General features: G+C 44.3%; 1 long non-coding RNA gene across 2 annotated transcripts in view; it reads left to right on the forward strand.

Moving 5' to 3' along the window:
* LOC118989142 (uncharacterized) overlaps positions 1–20421 on the forward strand; it is a 110239-nt gene extending 89818 nt beyond the window's left edge. For both annotated transcript variants that reach the window (XR_005066957.1, XR_005066958.1), the window contains exon 5: positions 18982–20421. This is a non-coding gene — a long non-coding RNA (uncharacterized LOC118989142). The remainder of the gene's footprint in view (positions 1–18981) is intronic.
* Positions 20422–21027: the final 606 nt, after the last annotated feature.

Genomic DNA, 21027 nt, shown 5'->3' on the forward strand with positions numbered 1-21027 from the left:
AATGCACTCTTCAGGATAGTTAAGAACTTAAGTTTTAAACAGCATAAGTTTGCAGCTTGGTTTGTTACATGAGAAATACATTTGGTTCTAGTTTTAAGTCTATTGCTGGAGAAAACAGTCTAAAATTTATTGCTTACTTATGTTGAAGCCCTAATTAAAATATCATAGTGACTTCTGTACAATGCTTATTTTAGCAAAATTCTCAATGATTTTAAATGGCAAGTTTATTTATAAAAGAAACGTAATTATATATATATATCTAAGATTACTCACTATATACAATAAGTTTTAAAGGTTAGAATGTACAAAATGGTTCTTTTAAACAAAATTCCATACTGTTTTCCACAGTGGCTGCACCAGTGTGCAGTCCCACCAACAGTGCATTTCCAAGTCCTCTCCAACACTTGTTTATTGATTTGTTTATGATGGCCATTCTACCCAAAGCGATTTATAGATTCAGTGTAACCCATATTAAAGTACCAATGCCATATTTCACAGATATGGAACAAACATTTCAGAAATTTATGTGGAACCATAAACAACCCCAAATAGCTGCAGCAGTTTTGAGAAGGAAGAACAAAGCAGGAGGGATCACAACACCTGATAGCAAACTGTATTTCAAGGCTGCTGTAATCAAAACAGCCTGGTATGGGCATGAAAACAGGCACACAGACCAATGCCTGGTGGTTTTGAACACACAATACACCATACAGATGATATATTCCAGAATTGCACACCTAGAAACTATATAATTTAATTAAATAATGTTACCCCAATGCATTTAAGATAAATAAATAAACAAACTAACTACATGAATAATCACCTGTCTTGGAAGACTATTTCTAAAGGTCTATTAACAGTGAGTGAGACAGCATGCCACAGTTTCCGGTCCTTGTTTACTTCCAGTCACAGCCCCTGCCTGGAAGGCGGTAGGAAAACATCTGAATGTACATGATGGTCCCTCCAGCCAACACCTTTGCCAGCATCTGGGAGAGGGAGGGAATCCGTGCCCGAAGCCCCAGCCCCACTTCATCAGCGCTCATCTCTTCCTCCATCCATTGTCAAAAGCAAACTGAGTCCCACAGGACAAGATTGTACTGGCTTCAGAGAAGGGCATAAGGGGACAAATGATGGCAGACATGTAAGCATTATTTGGGAACATAAAATACTGTCCGAGTTGAAGAGCCTCAGACAAGAACAACGTGTTTAAAAAGTATTTCTTACATGTCCCCTGTTTCTGGCCATTTTTCTCCATTGTTTCCTGGGAGGGGAAACTGGAGTGAGAATAGGCACCTGGCTTGGGGATGAAAGGGGTGAGAGGTCCCTGCAGGCGGCCAAGAACGTCTCTCAGAGGTGCGAGTGAAGGAACGAAGCAGCAGACGAGATTGGCAGCAGTGAGTGTGTTACAGGTGGCTCGTTCTGAGCTTCAGTGCTTAACAGTACTAAAGACTTAAGCGTTTATGTTGTCACAAAAGAAGGTAAATAAAATGCTCCGGTTCACTGTAAGTGCTCGGTTCACTGTAAGTGCTCAATACAGAGCAGCTGCTGCTGTAGCTGCCACGTACAACAGTACTTCATGGCACTCCGAGTACATTTATTTTAGTTGTGTTTCTCTGTTGAGGGATGGATTTGTTTTGCTCTGTCTCTATTTTTTGTGATAATTTGTATGGCAGAAAGAAAACAGTGACGTTAATAGCATTTGGTGAGTGTGTCTGGTGTGCCGAGCATCGGGTGAAGAGCGTGAGGGTAGGTTGCTGTTGTCCAGTTTTACAGAATGCGAATGATGGAAGAAAGCGCAGTTGGGTTAGTGTGTGAAAGAACTCAGTTACCTGAATCCTGGTGGGAGCCACCCATAGCCATAGACTTTGCAAAACCACATGCCGGTGGGCTCCGAGTTACTTGCCGCAATTTAAAGCTTTAGGAAAAAAATCTTTTGGTTTGACTTTGTTGTTTAGCTGTGGTTGCCCCACAAGGAAAATACTACTTAACTAAAAGGGAGGACGTTTTAATGCAATGTAAAAATGAGTCAGGTTTCCCTAAGTTTGGAGCATTACTCTGATGCCCCTGATACTTGAGATTTTCAAATAAATATTTGCACTTTACAGTCTGCTGTTCAGTCCTCGGGGACAGAATTGTGTAATACATACAGGAGCACTTCTCTTTAAAATCTGCATATCCAACATGAGTATCTGAATGTATTTCCAGAATATTTGGCTGTGTTTCCTGAATATCTGGCATTTTTAGTTGTACACAGTGTATCTTGCTGTTTTAGTAGGAAATGGACCTTTAGGCAAATGGATTCCAAAGGATTTCAGTATTTTCGGTATGTCTACATCACTGATTGGAAGAAAGTAAATCTAGCACTTCTGACCGAAGGGGCAAATGAATATATTTGTAAACTGTTCAGTTTGCCACCTTAGTGGAAAGGAACCATGGCATGGCTGGTCTAAAGTTGTCCTTCACAGTGACTCATTTTCTTCTTCAGTTTTGGCTTCGGGTGGTTTTTCAGAGTGCACGTCAGCTTGCAGTCGATCTGGAAGTGGCTCACCGGTACGCGTTTGTGAAAGACGGGTGTAGCTGCAATTGAGGACGTGTTGCAGATGCTGCCAGAGTTAGAATTAGTACACAGGGGGTGCATTACGTTTCCACTGTCGGCTCAGATGCATTCGCCTGTTCTTAAAACACATGTCCCAGGCGAAGCAGGCCTGGTGCTTGCATCTGTCTGAACAAGCCCTCCTGTCCCCCCACTGCGCTTCCTCCCCAATCTCTTAAGGTGAAATTAGTGTAGGATTAAATCAAAGATATTTGAAGGAGAAAATAAGGCACAAAATAATTTAAATTTCAGCATTTGGAATTCCTTAAAAATACCTCTTTTTTTTTTCATTTTAATGTCTATTGATTTTTAGAGAGAGGGAAAAGGTGGGGGGGGGGCGGGGAGAGACATGGATGTGAGAGAGAAATACTGATCAGTTGCCTCTTATAAACGCCCCTACTGGGGATTGAACCCACAACCTTTTGGTGCACATGGGATGATGCTCCAGCTAACCAAGCCACATGGCCAGGGCATTATCTTAACCTTTTCAGTTTACAGGTAAGGAAACTGAGTTTCTGAGAGCTGGTGGGACTTGCACAAGGCCAGAGCAATTAACACATAAAACTGGTCCAACAGGTAGATAGTACTTATTCAACCAGAAGTTTTAATGACTTTTTTCAGCTCTGTTGAGGTATGATTGACAAATAATACTGCAAAATATTTAAAGTGTATATGATTTAATATACATATGCATTGTGAAAGGGTTTTCTGCACTTCAGTAATTTTCAAAAATGAATATTAAGCCTGAGTTTTGTAGTCTTTTGGTCTTTTGTTTTTGAACACACTCCTTGGAAAGTCTGTGTCTCAGCAAAGCGTAGTGGAAAGCAAAGCCAACTCATCCCCATGCATGGTAATTTTTCCACTGCCCTGCTGGGGGAAGCCCAGCATGTGCACAGATGAGAAAAAAAAATGTTTAAGTCTTTTTCTCACTGATAGTGAAGTTCTTATGGGATAACTTTTAAACTGGAATCACTTTCTTTTCTGATGGTCATTGCTCCCTGAGAAGTTCCATGTCTCTCTCAGCTCTGTGTACCCCCGTTCAACCCAGGAAAGAAGACCCTTAATTCCTGTATTTTAGGGAGGCCTTTGGCAAATTCCCTCAATACATAAAATGCTCCTGTGTAGATGGTTATTATACACCTGATTTTTTTTTTTATTGGTGGAGGAGCGTTTTTAACGTTGCCCTTGAACTTACCAGTGCACTGTGCTTGCTGAGGCTACAGTTTTACATTTGACTCCCCCACCCCCTGCCCCATAAATCATATAACGTTCCCATTTTTTTAAAATCTAATTTTCACAACTACTGCTCTCATATGAATGTATATCCTGAAAATGAATGCCCTTGGTCCCCAGTATAGTTAAGGAAACAGGGTAAATGGGGCAGGAAACCGAGCATCATCACCAAAAAAGCCCCGGCCTGCAGTGCCGCCGGTGAGTGTCCTACGTGTCAAGTGCAGGCATTCTCTTCTTCCATCTTTCTTAGAAGCTGGCTGGCTAGGTTGGTACATACGTGACTCATCCTCTTCTCACTGCAGAAAATGTGCCCCTTGGCCCAAGTGAAAAGTGTTGGTTGTAGACACAACGAATATCTGGCATAAAGAAATACTTGAATCTGACCTGGAGAAGAAGTAGCCTGAATATACCTAGAAATAACCTAAAAGTTACTACAATAGTAAATAGTAAAATTGTGTTTTGGGCTTCGAGTATGGCATTGACACCGGCATGTACAGAGTGTTATTCAGGTAGAAATTTTCTTTTGTCAACACTGTGCCTTATGTATTTTTATTTACTTTCCATTGAATTTACTGGGGTGACACTGGTGAACAAAATCACGCAGGTTTCAGGTGCACATGTCTACAACACATCGTCTGTACAATATTTTTTCTGATATTTCTCCTTGGGCAAGGGAAACAGAAAAAATAAGCAAATGGGACTACATCAAACTAAACATTTCTTTGCACAGGGAACCATCAACAAAATGAAAACACAGTCCAACGAATAAGAACATACTTGCCAATACTTTCGATAAGAGGTTAATATACAACATTTATAAAGAACTTATAAAACTCAACACCAAAAAAACAAACAATCCCATTAAAAATTGGAAGAGGGCCTGAGGAGACAACTTCTCCAAAGAGAACTTACCCTATATGTGTTTTTTAATAGGTGTATTAAGCCATGCCTTACGTCCAACAGACTGCTTGGAAAATACATATACAAGTGGAGTGTGGTGAGATCTTGGCACAGTAAATGTAAACCTCAGATTTCGTCTGTTATCTGAGTGTTTCACTGTACTTTGAAATAGTCCTGAATTCTAATAATTTTATTGTCTACATCAAAATGTCCAGTGCACTGTGAAGCACTAAAATCTCTTAAAGTTTGAAAGGTACTGTGTTTGGCCACCAGGTGTTTTCAAAGAGGGAGTTTCGACTTCGGTGGTCAGGTGTGGTGGTCAGATGAAGACCTGAACACTGGTTCCCTCCTGTTCCAGGATTTATTTGCACTGGCCAGGAGGAGAAGTACTTCCCTCTCACTTCAATAGGTAGAGATGCACAGTGGCTACTCAGCATTTAAATAGTGTTGTGTTAGGTTCTTACTCTTGGGCCTGGGAGCTGGGGGAGGTAACCATGCTACCAAGAAGAGAGTTATTTTTATTTATTGTTTGAATGGGCCCTATCTCTAGGGCTGGCTATAGAACCCGAGGACAAGGGTGGGCAGATGAGAGGAAAAGGAAATCTTTGGCATATAATTCTTTCATATTTTTCTAAAACACACGGGTACACTTGTCACAGTGTATATTTTACCTGCGATTTCTTTCGATCCTGTTTACAAGCGATGAAGAGAGTGAAGTGACACAGGTGGGTACAAAGAAGGAGGTCCCTTCACCAGCCCTGGGTCACCTCGACTGGCAGTCATCACTGCGGCTGCAGGAGTCACTAGGTTGTGGAGATAAGACTTGGGAGATGTGTCAGAAATGATTGGCTAATGTAAGAGTTTAAGTACCACCCTGGCTGGTGCGGCTCAATGGATTGAGTGCCAGTCTAAGAACTAAGGCGTCCTTGGTTCGATTCCCAGTCAGGGCACATGCCTGGGGGCCTGGGTCAGGTTGCCAGTTGGGGGCGTGTGAGAGGAAACCGATTGATGTATCTCTCATACACCAATATTTCTCTCCCTCCCTTCCCTGTCTAAAAAAAAATAAATAAAATCTTCAAAAAAATGTCTTAAGTACCAGCACCTGAGAATGAAGTTTTAAAACGTTTGTGTGTTTGTTCATTTGTTTTTAAATTTCACCCATCCTTCAGCCTCCTCCCTTTTGGCAGCCATTCGCTTGTTTCTGGTTTGTTCTGTTTGCTCCTTTGTCTTGTGTTTTTAGATTCCGTGTGTAAGTGAAATAATGTGGTATTTGTCTTTGTCTGACTTACTTTTCACTTAGTATAGTCCCGTCTATATCCATCCATTTTGTCGCAAATCGCAAGATCTCTTCTTTTTTTATTGCTGAGTAATAGTTCATTGTGTTTATATACCATATCTTTATTCATACACCTGTTAGTGGACAGAGTAAGTATATAACAGATAAAGAAGTAAGACTTAGATTCATTACAGAAAAGTAAGGACCCACTCAGTCACATTGTTATATGTTTTCTAGGCAGGGAAGAAAGAAGGAGCTGGGACTAATTTGCTGGGGAGTGTGGTCGGAATGCACCCGGGGTATCAGAGTGTTGAAGAAGCTAGCCATCTTGGGCGTACACTGTGGACTGGACTGTCCCACAGGAGAAATAGGGGTGGACAGCACAGCCTAGTGGTGGTAACAGCATAAGTTGGCCTTTGGGGTTCCAGTCTCCCTTACCAGTTCCTTCCCTCCTTCCTGGTGTCACAGTCTTTCTCTCGCTTACGGGTGTTTGTGGTGGTCACTGGTGCATTGAGAGTGAAGGCTCTGGGCTCAGACTTCCTGGGTCGGATGCTGGCTGTTGGCTTAATTCCTTAGATTCGTATCTGTAAAACAGGGACAACCTTCGTATTTACTTTCATAGGGGGATTGAGAGGATTGAGTGCCTCCTGATGTGTGAAGGGCCTAGACCACCATCAGGCACACGGTGAGCGCTCAGTATGTATTAGCTATCACTATAGGACCCTATTGACTTAGAAAGCATTTTTTTTGCCCTCTCTTCCGTAACTTCTGCATAGGGAGAATAGACACTGACCAGGGTGAATGAGCGAGTAAAGACTTGCCTGTTATCTTTAGGAATCGTTGGTTAGTAATGTAAATGCATCTCTGTGGGTTCCTTTCCAAGATAAGGCCACGGAGGCAGAGAAAGCACTGATTAAATTACATCCCACATGACCTGCACACCCTGGTTCAAACAGGATTTTTAATCTTCTTCCCTAATGACCGGTTTCTGCCTGGGATTCACAGAAAGGGTTGTGTACATCAGGAAACAGTGTGTGCAACACACACATTTAAATGAAACAAGTTTCTGAAACAATAGTTCCACTAAGTGTGATGACCTCTTACTTTCTATCTCTTCCACTGTGCTTTGCTTTTGTAAAACTGTTGCTGGCAATGCATGAAATTTCAGGACTCGTTAATGGGTTGTTCCGAAGTTGGGGAAACAGTGCATTAGATAGATCACTTTGCCTTGTCCAGAAGCAAAGGTGGCGGGGGGGGGGGGGGTACCTTTATGACCGATAATTCCCTTCCTTTTCAGTCTCTCTCCTAACTTCCCCTCATAGTGGAACTGGAATTCCCCAGCTTTAAACACACACACACACACACACTTAAATGCCACCCATCTGTTTAGGAAGGCCAAAGTTTGTGTTATTTAAAAGGCCTTTAAATGGCACTGTACTGCAGGTTCACTTTTAGCACCTTAGGAACGTTAAAAATATATAAAACTCCTGTCACTATAAGATAGGGTCCAATACTCATTTTCAGTAAACATTTTAACTTTAGGTATGATAGTAGAAACAAATTTTTCAGATTGTGACACCTAGTTTCTGCTGTACCCACCCCTCCCCAGTTAATTAAGAAATTCACAGAGTCTTGTAGAAAAATGACTTATCTTTCCAGCGGAGCTCCGGAGAACTGTGGCTTTGTCCTGAGCTGTCCACGGGCTGTGGCTTGGTCCTTCTTGGCCAGCACCACATGCTTGGGAGCTGACTGCTTAGGGCCATTCAGGCTCTGTGACCATGGAGCTGGGCACACATCCCATGCTGACCCCCGACTCTGATCTCATTAACTGAGTCACCAGCCAGACCAAATCTGAAAGATCAGCAGCCAGATCCTTACCAAGTTTGCCACCCAGAGCTTTCCCAGGTTAGAAACCCTTGCTTCGCACGCACTCTCTCACGGGCCCGGCCGCACAGTGCCTGGGTCAGCCTCGCATCCCCGGCTCCACGCAGCAGCCAGGCCGCCCTGGCTCAGGGGAGATGTCACCCCGGCACCTCCTCCCTCTTCCCTACAACTCTGAACGTTACATTCTCATCTTTTCCTATTCCCCTGTCAGGTTGTAGTCTGTTAATGCCATACACGTGTCTGTGTCGTATTTTTTTTCTATATTTCAGGTAAATGTCTTTCTTAGTTTTTTTCTTCCCTCTTTGATCAGTGTTGGCGAGCCTCCAATCACAATAGTCATAGCTGCTAAACTAAAGAGTAGGTATGTAATCATCAAGAAAAAAAGAATACAGTATATTTAAAGGTACAGTAAGGATTGTGACTAGTGTCATTGACTTTCAGATCTCCTAAGCGTCTTATTCTGGTTCACGCTCTTCTGATGAAACCTTCTTACACGTTGCATACAGAAAAGTAATTATTCTTTGTTTATGCTATTCTTTATATAATTGTTAGTATTGCAACACAGTTCCAATAGACATTTGATTTGGGGTGTATTACAGACACGTTGTGAGTGGAATAAGTTCCTGTGGGATGTGACTGTCATTAATAGCACCATTCCTGGGGGAGGAGTAGCTCCAGTCCTCAGTCACCAATGGCAGTAAATTTGGGGAACATACTAAGCATTTGAGGACTACTTCATGTCAGTGTTCCTTTTCGCCATGCTTTGTTCCCAGAAAGAGGCCATTTAAAAGTCATCCAAGTGCTACTAGTGTACCTCCATATATTCAATAATAAATTAAAATGGAAATCACAGGGGAACCCAGCGGATTCTGAAGTAAGACTGTGGTTCAGCATGCGTTTTGAAATGGCAGATCACTTCCTTCTGTGTGTGTGAGTGCTGACGCCAGTCTCTCGGACGTCACGTTTGCTGCTTTGGGACACTGTTTCTGCTGAGGGACAGGTGGTCCCAGAAGGCCGGGGCCTTTCCCTGATGGAGGTGGTGCTCCCGGGTGACCCAGGACAGTCCCTTCACTCTGGCCAGTTTGTCACATGTGCTCTTGGGGTGTGATGAGGCATATTGTCTTTTTTTTTTATTTATCTTTAGAAGGGAAGGGAATGAGAGAAGGAGAAATATCAATGTATGGTTGCTTCTCGAGCGTCCTCTGCTGGAACTGGCCTGCAACCCAGGCATGTGCCCTGACTGGGAATCGAACCACAATCTTTTGCTTCACAGGCCCGCGCTCAATCCACTGAGCTACACCAGCCAGGGCCACATTGTCTTTTTTATTAAACTGGGAAACAAAAGTCAGAAAAATATTTTAAAAGGAAGGCTCTTACATTTTTCTGCTAGCAGAATTTTTAAAGTGCTGTCTCTTGATGAGGGCATTTTGTTTTCTTCTGTGCTGACCTGGTATTCTCCTTTCTTTAGAAATGATTAACTAGCAACACTTCAAATTTGTTCCTCATTTTAGATCTCAGGGCATGAGTGCATCTCTCTCTCTTTGGCTTGAGTTCACTATGTAGTCTGAAACTGTCGTGCCATATGTAGCAACCTAATGGCGGCCAGTGAGCGTGAAATCATGGCAGAGGGTCCTTGAGTGACCTTGAACTTGCACATATGCTTAAGGGTGTTGTTACCAAAGAGGTACAAAAGAGATCAAAATTTTTATGTGAGGGTCTGTACAAGCCAAATAGATTAACGGATTCCAGCTCAGTGTATTTATTGCGCAGCATTCGAAACACGATGTGACTTTGAAAAAATTTCATTGATGTTCAGCTTTGAGATACAAAAGCACACATAGAATAAAGTGGTAAAGTACGAATTTTTAAAAATCGTCAAGGTCTGAGACAGGATAACATAGAGCCCTTGGGTTTTGGCAGTGCTGCCTCAGTAGCTGCCGTGGGGACGAGATGAGTAAGCGAGCCCAAGTGAGGGGGGACGTTGCACCCGCCGGTCCACCACATCAACTAGGGATGCCGGGCTTTCATCTGGCACGTGTCGTTGGGCTTTCCCCTGAGATTTCATCTGGGGGAGAAAGGGGCCCCGGTGCTGACAGACCGTTTGAGAACCACTGCCCTGACCCACCCCAGTGTCACCTGTTAGACCGCACACTCGGAACACCCAGTTCTGAACACCCAGTGCACTAGGGTCGGCTCACAGTAGGGAGCTAGAGGCGCAGGTCAGCTTCCTCGCAGTCCTGCCTGTGTGTGGACGTCGGAGCGTGTCGTCGTCCTGAAACACAGAGGGGAGCAGTTGGAAGAGCTTGTGCATGAACACACTGTTTTCCGAGTTGGGCTCCCCGAACCCAGGAGGCTTGCTTAGAAACTTCATGCACATTGGAGTAAGACAATTTTTTGTACTTGCTTGTGATATTCGAATTTTAACTTCCTATATATAATGTAATAATGGGGTCACCCCACCCCCAGCCCTTTGGACTAAAGAAAATTCACTGGTTAAAATAGATCATGGAAAGCGAGTCAGAACCTTCTGAAGGCTCACAGAATCCTAGCTTGGATATATAAGGAACCAAGAACTAGGGGAAGATGACATCATTGTGAATACATTTCTGACACTGTTTCTGAGTTTCCTTTTTTTAATTCTTCATGTAGACTACAGGGATTGGAGGCGGGCACAGAAAGCCAGCACCCAGTCCTCCTTGGGGAGCGCATTGCTGGCTTGCCTCTGCTGTCCTGGGAGGACTCCTGAGCGTGTGTGTTCGTACACTGCTGAGGTTGGTTTTCGGTGAGACATTTTTTGGCAAAGAGAAGCCTATGAGGTCGTTGATGTGCTGCCTGGAGCACTGTGCGCAGTCAGCGAACGTCAGCATCCGCTTTCCCTCTGTTCCTCCTCCTGTTTTCAGCAGTGCGTTTTGTGTTTTCCAGCCAAAGATGCTACAGTTTGGTAGCATCCCTGACTAATGCTCACGTTCAACCTCACGCCCTGCGTTTTTCAGCTTCTGAAGGTTCTGCAGCCTGAGCTCTTCTCTCTCAGGGCAGGGTGGGGAGGGAGACCAGGCAAAGCCAGACTGTGTCCCGAGGGGGCGTTAGTGTTCTCACTGCTTCAGGCTTCAGCAGTAACCAAAGACAAGATAACTGAATAATAAAGAAAGATGGCAGCAGCCATAATCTGCTGTTAAGTTCTGGTGGCAGGAAACACAGCTTTCCAGCTTTGCAAAGTATATAGAATAGTCTAGAATGCTGGTTATCACGTGGATGCCTGGGCTCCACCCCAGAGATTCTGAGTCCAGTCTTAGGTCATTCTGATGCACATGGTCCAAGGACTGTGTATTAAAAACCTCCAATTCTAGAGAGATCAGTTACACCATTGTTCCATCATTCTTGGTTTAATTGCTTGATTGTCAGTGTAGCACAAAGGTTAAATGTCTTCTGAGATTTTTTTTACCACTTGGTAATTGTGAGCCCCCAAACCGTGGCTCAGAATTCTTGGCTTTAAAATGTGTGTACCATGTCTATACCAATGTGTAACTCTTAGGCATTCATAACACAAAAGAACTTGGGCTGTGGTGTGAGAGTCATTTGTGAATTTCCAGTGTCGACATCGTAATTTCTTTCTTCATTGACATTGCCTGGTGGAGTCAGATCTGTGGTGTGTTCTCCTTGTGGTTTCCGTAGTGTTAGGCAGAATGCTACAGAAAAAAACGAACCCTTTCTTTAGTTTTGACTCACTCAGGAGTGGAGTGTCTCTCTTCTTTCGGAGATGGGATGTAAGAGGCATGCCCTGAAAGTGGCAAATCAGACTTCCACACGCATTGCCCTCACTTAGCCAATAGCTGGCTCAGAACTTGTATATCACGATGTGCAGTTTCATTCATCAGGGGGACTTCAGGCTCCGGCGGCAAATAGTCCGGGTCTTGGGCGACTCCTGGGCTTTAGACTTTGCGTTGCCTCCTCCGCAGAAATGAGGACGTGCATCTGCCTTCCGATTCTTCAGAAGAATTATTGGTAATCCAGGTAAGGAGAAACTGGAGGAACGGCTCCTTTTTTCCTTTTGGGTAGATTTGAGATTTTAGAAAAAATTGATCCTCTCCTTGAGAGGAGCACAGAACTGAAGTTTTTCTCTCTGAATCGCTTTATAATGTTACTCAGTACATCATCCTTTTGATGGGAAATCCATTCTCTTCAAAATGTAGTTTCATTTTTAAATATTAAAGTATAGGATTCCATTTTCCTTTCAGGGCATGAAATTTTAAAACTGCAATGCCTATAGTTGCTAAGATACTAATTACGCATAAGTTCCTGGTTTAGAACCGAAGTCTTGTATTTTTAGGAAGTGTGCTTTAAAAGTTGGGCAGAGGGGAAATCGATGTCTGAGCTTGATTTATGAGGCAATGATGCTACGTCTTGTCAGCCTTTTCCCTGAATTAAAGACCAAATTCTGAGGCATGCCGCTTAGTCTGTTCTGACCTGGGATCTCCCCTCTGCCAGGTGGTCTCCGTCTGTTTTCTCACCGTGGGATCAGCTCCGGGGCTTCTCGGCGTGTGGTTTAGTCTGTGTCTATTCAGCGCAGTGGCATTTTCCTTGAAGCAGTGACTAAGGCTTCTTGGATGAATTCTCTCTTTGAAAGAGGTGGTAGAATTGCATCAGAAAGTCACTGACAGTAAATGGTTCCCCCTTCCTGTAATGACCACATGTGAAAGAAGGCATTACTTCTTGTTGTGAGGAGATGAGAATGTGGTAGAGTTCTGTGAAAAACCCCTTTTTATCATTAATGAGCCAGATCTGAATGTTAAAAACCAGAATCACTTTTTGCTATCTAAGTAAGTGTTACAAAGATACAGCTTCTCACTCCATATTCTGTGTGGAGTAACCAATGATCTTGAATTCAGTAAGAGGAAACAGTGTTGAATATAGCTATTGTTAATGCCATAAGCCTAAACTAATTTCTTTATAGTGTTTTCCGTATTAGTGTATTTCTTATATATGTTGCTTATTTGTCCTTCAGGATTTGACTCTCAGTGTGGTAGACTAGGGAAGGCGAGAAGGAAACTCCCATAGGTCATCCAAACAGGGCTTCCCATGGGGACAATACCGCCCCCTAGTGGACATAATAGATAGTCGGGAGGGTGTTTGCTTCTGTTGACACAATGGAGGTCATTTTGTGTCAAGAGTCAGAGATTTCAGATGTTTCACAGTGGAAAAGACAAAAAGCTGCTCTGTATCCCACATGACTTTCAGCTGCCCTGTTTGATATTTATGCAGTGAAAAATTAGTCTATAATTATCTGAGCGTAGGTAATTATTTTACATAAAAACACAGAATAACTTGTGCATACTTCTAATATATATACAATATATTCATTTTCATTCTGTTGTCCACCTCTGCTCTTTTTCTCACACTTTCAACATGGAAGGCTTCTGGTTCGATCTCTTACAGTCCACACTTATTCTTTATAAGTAAATTATAAGCATCTGTTTCATGGTTAATTGAACCTGAAACTTTTTTATATATTGAAATACATAGTTTTATTATAAATTGCTTTTTAGTTTCTTTTACATTACACTTAGAATATTGATATTTTAAAAATTACATGTATACTTGTTAATATTCATTAATGAGTCTTCTTTCAGAATAGCAAGTAGGGCATTACAGTATTTTTGGCTATAAAAAAGGGCTTTGGGAATAGTAAGGTTTTGAACCAGTAATCCAGTCCCTTGCTATGCTTTTGGGAAGGACAGAATGCAAATCATCTGGATGGGCGGGATGTTTACCATTTTGTGAAGTTCTCCAGAAATTTCACATACCTCATTAATACGTTTCAGTATCTTGAAGTCTTCCCATTTAGCTAGCTCTTCTTTATTAATCCTTCCAGGAGCGTTTAGTATGTCCCTCTAAAAACACCAGGAGCTTTGGTTTCTCCCATCCTGTCCTGAAAACTAGCAGAGCAGCTAAAACCAGACACGGGTTTTCTTGAACAGTGGGCACTGTGTCTCTGTACCATGAACGTGTTCTGTGTGTGCCATCTTAAACCTCTGACTGTGCGGTAAACACAGCACGTTGTGGGTGAGGCGCTGGGTGTGTTGTAGAGTTAAATCATCGGAATCACAGGTGTGTGCCGATGGGGAACCCAGGCGCGTGCACGTGGTGTTCTAGGCTAGTGCTTGTTGGGGGCTCCCATTTTTAAGTTCATGGACTTTTTCTTTCTGGGATTGGTATTTCTTCTGGGAGTACTTGTACTTGTTACGTGGATATGGTTATTGCTTCTCATGTATTTCTAGAGACACTAAAAAAGTTGTTTTTTTGAGTTTGTTATAGAATATCTTTGCTGACTTGAATTTTCGGTTTTAAAACTTTCGGGTGTTTTGTTTATCTCAGTTTTCCACTCTCATGTTGCAGATTTTCTTTAAATGTGTGTTTACCTCGGATGGATCGACCACACAGAGACGAGGGGGCCATGAGGCCGACCGGGGTGGGGGGGGGCTCTGTACTCATGGGTGCGTCTGGCAGACTTCCCTCTGGTAGCGCAGTGCAGCCCCCCCGCGTGCTGGGGAGCCGCTGCGTGTCCGAGTGAGGAGGGGTTGGCTGTGGTGCTCTCAGAACCACGCCAGCTGTTTAGTCCTCACCAGGCATTTTGTTTAATTTCTTTAGAGAACTGTCATCTTTTAAAGCTTTTGCCTGGGGACCTATAACATTTGTTGTTTCTTACAAAGACAGGGGTTAGGCCTGGAAGGAACAATTGTTGATACCGAGACTTTCCTATTAATCTTCTCCTTTCTTCCCTCCTAGTCATTTCTGTGCTGTGTTGTACTTGCTGTTTCTGAGCCCCTTTGGGGTTCCCCTGGCTCTGTCAGGGATCGCCTTCCTCAGGGGCAGCCCTCGCAGAGAATCTCCGGGGCTGGAAGCGGCCTCTGCTCAGCCTCCCCAGTCAGTACTTCATCATTTACTGGCTCCCTGACATTTGTTGAAATCTCTCAGCCATTGATTGATAGTATTTTTATTGTGGTGGGTGTACATACTTTTTTATAACTGCCATGGGATCCTTCGTGTGCCCTGACCATCATTTTGAAATGGTGTCTTAGTCAATTTCGGCTACCATGACAAAGTACCATAGACTGGGTGGCATATAAACCACAGGAATTTACTCCTCACAGATCTCGAGGCTAGCTCCTAAAAGGCTGTCTTCTCGCTGTGTCCTCACATGGCAGAAGGGACAAGGGTCCCTGGGGTCCCTTTTATAAGGGCACTAATCTCATGCATGAGGGCCCCACCCTTAAGACTTAATCAACTCCCAAAGGCCTCACCTCCTAATACCATCACACCGGAGATTAGGATTTCAACAGATACATTTGGGAGGAGGGGCACAGGCTTCCAGTCCATAACAAGTGAAAGTCCTTCCTTTTCCGGATTTGTCAGAAGCGTATCAGAAGAATTAAATCAGAAATACCTCTAGCCAGGCATTTAGCCAGGGCAAAGATTAGATGAGGTCAGAATAACTGCAGTGGGTGTTGGGGTTTGGGAAAACTAACCCTCAGAATAACTTGGCTGGCCAGAAACAATGAGCTGACATAATTATACAAATACACGCTTTGCAGCTCTGGAGGCTGTAGTCATTAATCATACCCCCCCTACACATACACACACTCACACACACTCACTTAAGATGATGTTCCAGCTTTTTTGCCAGAAGAGTAGATGCATCTTGTAAAACATCCACCTTAGCCATTTAAAAAAAATCTGTGAAAGAAGTGGTAGTTGTCTAATCTTTAACACAAATATAAATGTGGATATGCTCCCAGATATATTCTCCCAGTCTGTGGCTTACCTTTCATTTTCTTAAAAATGGCTTTTCATGAGCAGAAGGCTTTAATTTTGAAGTAAGTTTAAGTAATCAGAGTTCCCCCGATGTTATCAGTACTTGTGTTTTCTAAGTGAAGATACTCTTCTGTGTTTTCTTTTATCTTTTTTAAAAAATGGTTTGTATTTATTTATTTATTTTATAGAGAGAGGAGGAGGGAGAGAAAGAGAGGGAGAGAAACTGATGTGAGAGGGAAACACCGATCAGTTGGTCGCCTCTTGTGTGCCCATCTGGGACGGAGCCCGCAACCCAGACATGTTCCCTGATCTTGAATCCAACTGATGACCTTTCGCTTTGCGGGACAGTGCCCAACCCACTGAGCCACATGAATCAGTTTTATTTTAGAAGGCTTATAGTTTTAACTTTCATGCTTTGGTCTGTGATCCATCTCAAATGAATTTTTGAGCACTGGGTAAGCTATTGGCCAAGGTTCGTGTTTTTGTCAGTGTTTTCTCGGTTGTTCCAGCCTGAAATGTTGAAAATACTTGTCTTTCCCTGCAGAACAGCTTCGATGTCTTTGCTGAAACTCAGTTGTCCATGGACATGTGGATCCATTGTAGAGGGACCTACAGAGTGTGCGTGCTGGCACTGCAGTCCAGCAAACAACAGTTCACGCTAGTCAACCTCAGTGAGCCTCGGGTGGCTGGCAGTCTAGAACTTTCCTGTCGTGGGGCACTTGCGTCAAAGATCCCTGACAGAGCTGTAGGGGGCATTTTTTGCTTGTTTATGAAGCCGAGATGGCTGGGGCTGCCAGAGGTTCCAACATTCCCACGTTAAATGTAACGTTTCTGTGTGCACAGAAATTCATTGTCAGATCTGTGAGGCCCAGCCTGGGCCTGAGGGCAACTTTAGCGAGAAGCAAGCACTTGGACTTGGCTTTTTTTATTTGAAAACTTGGATATGGGTGGATTCAAAATGCCTCATTTGGAACTCACTGTATTAAGGATGGGTCAGCCAAAAAATATTACTGAAGAATGAAAATTTTCATAATGTGAGAAGCTTGTGAATGAAAATTATTTTAATAACTTTTGCATAGTGTATGCAAAAAAATAGATCTGCTGACTTTAAACAAGTTTATGATTAGAATCTTTTATATATTTTATTGATTCTGCTATTACAGTTGTCCCATTTTTCCCCCTTCATTCCCCTCCACCCTGCACACCCTCTCCCACCCACATTTCCTCCCTTTAGTTCATGCTCATGTGTCTTAAGTTCTTTAGCTTTTACATTTTTCATACTACTCTTCCCCTCCCACCTGTCTATTTTCTAGCTACCATCTATGCTACTTACTCTCTGTACCTTCCCCCTCTCTCCCCCTCCCACTCCCTGTTGCTAACCCTCCATGTGATCTCCATTTCTGGGGTTCTGTCCCTATTCTAGTTGCTCGCTTAGTTTGCTTTTGCTTTTGTTTTAGGTGTGGTTGTTGATAACTGTGAGTTTGCTGTCATTTTACTGTACATGTTTTTATCTTCTTTTTCTTAGATTTAACATTTCATATAATAAGGGCTTGGTGATGATGAACTCCTTGAACTTGACCTTATCTGAGAGGTACTTTATCTGCCCTTCCATTCTAAATGAAAGCTTTGCTGGATAGAGCAATCTTGGCTATAGGTCTTTGGATTTCATGACTCGGAATACTTCTTTCCAGCCCCTTCTTGCCTGCAAGGTCTCTTTTGAGAAATCCGCTGACAGTCTGATGATAACTCCTTTGTAGGTGACTGTCCCCTTATCTCTTGCTGCTTCTAGAATTCTCTCCTTCATTTTAATCTTGGCTAACGTAATTATGATGTGCCTTGGTGTGTTCCTTCTTGGGTCCAACTTCTTTGGGACTCTCTGAGCTTCCTGAATTTCTTGGAAGTCTATTTCATTTGGCAGGTTGGGGAAGTTCTCCTTTATTATTTGTTCAAATAAGTTCTCTACTCGTGGCTGTTTCTTTTCCCCTTCTGGTACCCCTATAATCCGGATGTTGGAACGTTTAAAGATGTCCTGGAGGTTCCTAAGCCTCTCCTCATTTTTTTGAATTCTGGTTTCTTCATTCTTTTCTCTTGGTTGTTTCTTTCTTCCTTCTGGTCCACTCCATTGATTTGCATCCAGTTTTCTTCCTGTCACTATTGGTTCCCTATACACTTTCCTTTATTTCACTTAGCGTAGCCTTCATTTTTTCATCTAATATATGACCAAATTCAACCAATTCTGTGAGCATCCGGATCACCAGTGTTTTGAACTGTGCATCTGATAGGGTGGCTATCTCTTCATCCATTAATTGTGTTTTTTCTGGAGCTTTGATCTGTTCTTCTGTTTGGGCTTTTTTTTTTTGTCTTGTCCTGCCTGTTACTTAGTGAGGGGCGGAACCTTAGGTGGTCCCCAGGGCAGGGCAACCCAGTGGCTCGGTTATGACACTGTATGTGGGGACGGGGGCTGAGAGGAACAATGGCGTCTGCTCTGCACTCTCTCAGATTTCAGTCTCTTCAGCCACTTCCCACAGGCGAACTGGGCCCTCCTAGTGCTGATTCCCAGCTAGATGGGTTTGTATGCGTCCGGGGACCCTGTGGGTCTCTCCAGGGTACTGTCCTGTGAGGCTGGGAGTCTCTCCTGGCCCCTCAACCCACATAGGTGTCTTCACTGGGTGTTTTGAGGCTTTAGTTCCACACACTGGGACCCCGGGTTGCCCACTCTGTCTTGCTCCCCAGTTTCACCTGGTTTATCTGCGCGTGAATGTGGGACCAGCCACCGGGCAGCCACCTCCAGCCACCTCGCGCGCCTCGCCGTGTCTGCCCATTGCCTCCCCGGGCCCGGCGACTGCCGTGTTGCACGCCCAGGGTCTGCAAGCCACCACTTTTTTTTGCCGAGACCCCGCTCCGCTGGCAGCCTGACTCCACCCCTCCTACCAGTCTGGATGGATGTGTCTACTTTAACTCCTTAGTTGTCAGACGTTCGTGTAGTTCAGTTTTCTATCAGTTCTGGTTGTTTTTTTGTTTCTAAATTTTTGTTGTCCTTTGGGTTGTGCGAGGAGGCACAGTGTGTCTACCTATGCCTCCATCTTGGCCGAAAGTCTATGACTAGAATCTTTACTTGCAAAGGTTTTTGTAAATAGTTTTACTTGAATACAGTAAAAAAAGTATTTTAAAAGGTTTTTTTAATTGGAAAAGTGAAGGATGAATGGAGTAAGAAATGCACCAGAATTATTCTTTTCAAGGGGTAGAACAGATTATGATTGTCTCTTTTTGACTCCTTCGTTTTTAGAATTTGCTTTCGTGGTATGGTGGCGCAGAGATGTAGCTGGACTCCTGGACTGGCCCCCCGGCTCTGCTGGTCCCCACAGCGAAGGAGCTGGCCCTACGGTGCTTTTCTCTAAAGCCAGGAGAGTAAGCATGCCTGCCACACGTTTGGAGGAGGCAAGAAGGCTGAGCTGTCCCCAGGTCATGGTGAGTGCGATCTAGCTGTTGGCTGGCAGTGATTACTGTATTACTTTTATAATAAAGGCTCACAGAAAAGGGAATGTTTTTAAAAGAAGAATCTGAAAAGCAAAAGTATATTACATTTACACTATCCCGTGACTCAGCTCTCTCTCTCTTCGTAGCAGACACCCCGGCTGGCTGCACTGGACAGGTGTTACTGTGAATTCCTGTTCTCTCCCAAAGGGACGTGTGTAGCAGTAGAGGTTTTTCTCTTGAGCTCCCTGGGATGCCTGTGCCCTGAAAATACAGGGGGTGCTTCCTATCAGTGACTGGAACTTCGTTGTCTCTATAAAAAGACTCTACGAGGAAAGATACTCTTTAAGCTCACATCGTACTCTCCTCCTCCTGGGCTGGGCTAGCTCAGAGAAAAGACAACATCCAGTCTCCTGAAATGCCACCTTCCTCGCCTGTGTTTGGACTTCACGGTCATGCTCACCTCCTGGCCCTGGTTTTGCTTTCTCTAGCAGTTTCGTGGCCAGAGCAGGAACTGGAGCCCAGTCTGAGCAAAGTGACCGTGACGGCCTTCTTTGCCCCTGGTGCTGCCTGCTCACCCTGGAGGCAGAGTGGACCCTCATGGTAGTCCTGTGTGCGTATCGGAAGGGTTAAGGATAACCCGGAAACAAAATCCAGCTCGGAGCAAACGTGAAGGCTATTAATGCTGTACTGATGACACAAGTCCAGTTCACACGTGATACTTGGGTTTCACAGACAGACCAGGTTGCACTGAGTGAATGGTGAGCTCTCTCCCCATGGTCACGAGATGGGCATCGTATTCCATGGGAAGCATTGGTCTTGGTTGTGCAGGTGCGGTTGGGCGTTGTCTGGTAAGTGCCGCAGATGCAGAGAGTGTTGGCACATGGCCCTTGTGATCTGACGTGAGGGAGAAACGAGTTCAACAGGGCCCCTTTGACAGTTCTACTGTGTGGGGGCCGTGCCCCCCATCCCAGCCCTCGCTCAGATCCCACAGCTCCCGCATGCGTTTCTCTTTCTCACTGTAGCTAGCCGCCCTCCCACGTCACAGAGAAGAGAGAACTCGCCGAAGGGCGCACTTGCCGAGGGTCCTGCCGGCATCACCACACTCCGTCTGCCCCGGCCCTGTTTCCCCTGCCTCCTGTGTCAGTGCAGGAGCTGTCCTCGTGTCCAGGGCTCTGGGAGCCCTCCCCAACCCCTCTCACCTTCTCAGGGACTTTCTCTCTCTGACCTTATGCTTCCCATTTGCCATTGATTTTTTTTTTCCAACAGCATTTAAAACTACTCAAATCTTGTCAATTAAAAAAAAAAGAAGACACAGGCCTTCTGCATCGCCAGGGCCAACCTTGGAAGAATTGGGTGCATGTGCTGCCTCCATTTCCTCACTCCTGCCGTCCTGAGGACCCCCACCCCAGTCTGGCTCTGCTCCTGTGATGCAGCCGATACTGGCTCTGGCCACAGCTGGCAGGTGCCTTCCTACCCAGTGTGCATCACCGAGTGAGCCTGGGCGAGAGCTCTCCCGGGTCAGCTCCAGGAAGGGCCTTTGTGCAGCCCCCAGACCCCTCAGTTCTGCAGCGATAGTGCAGTAAGGACAGGGTGCGTTCTGAGCATGCTCAGGGTGGGTTCCCCTCGTCGCTACGGGGTTTTTTCCTGTGAGCTGGTGAGAAAGTCGTCATGTTACTTGGACTTGCAGGTTCTTTCCTAGTGGTGGGGAACTTCTCAGGCTGTGATGAGAAGGCCTCAAAAAGCCACAGAGAGGTCTAGTGTGCTCTCTTCAAGTTACACATAATGCCCTTCTTGTTTTCGCTTTTCATCGCCTCTCCTGAGCTGACTTCTGTGATTACATGTAAAGAATCTAGTG

Source organism: Sturnira hondurensis, unplaced genomic scaffold (assembly GCF_014824575.4).
Source record: "Sturnira hondurensis isolate 20B ecotype Veracruz unplaced genomic scaffold, ASM1482457v3 Scaffold0006437, whole genome shotgun sequence".
NCBI classification, from domain to species: Eukaryota; Metazoa; Chordata; class Mammalia; order Chiroptera; family Phyllostomidae; genus Sturnira; species Sturnira hondurensis.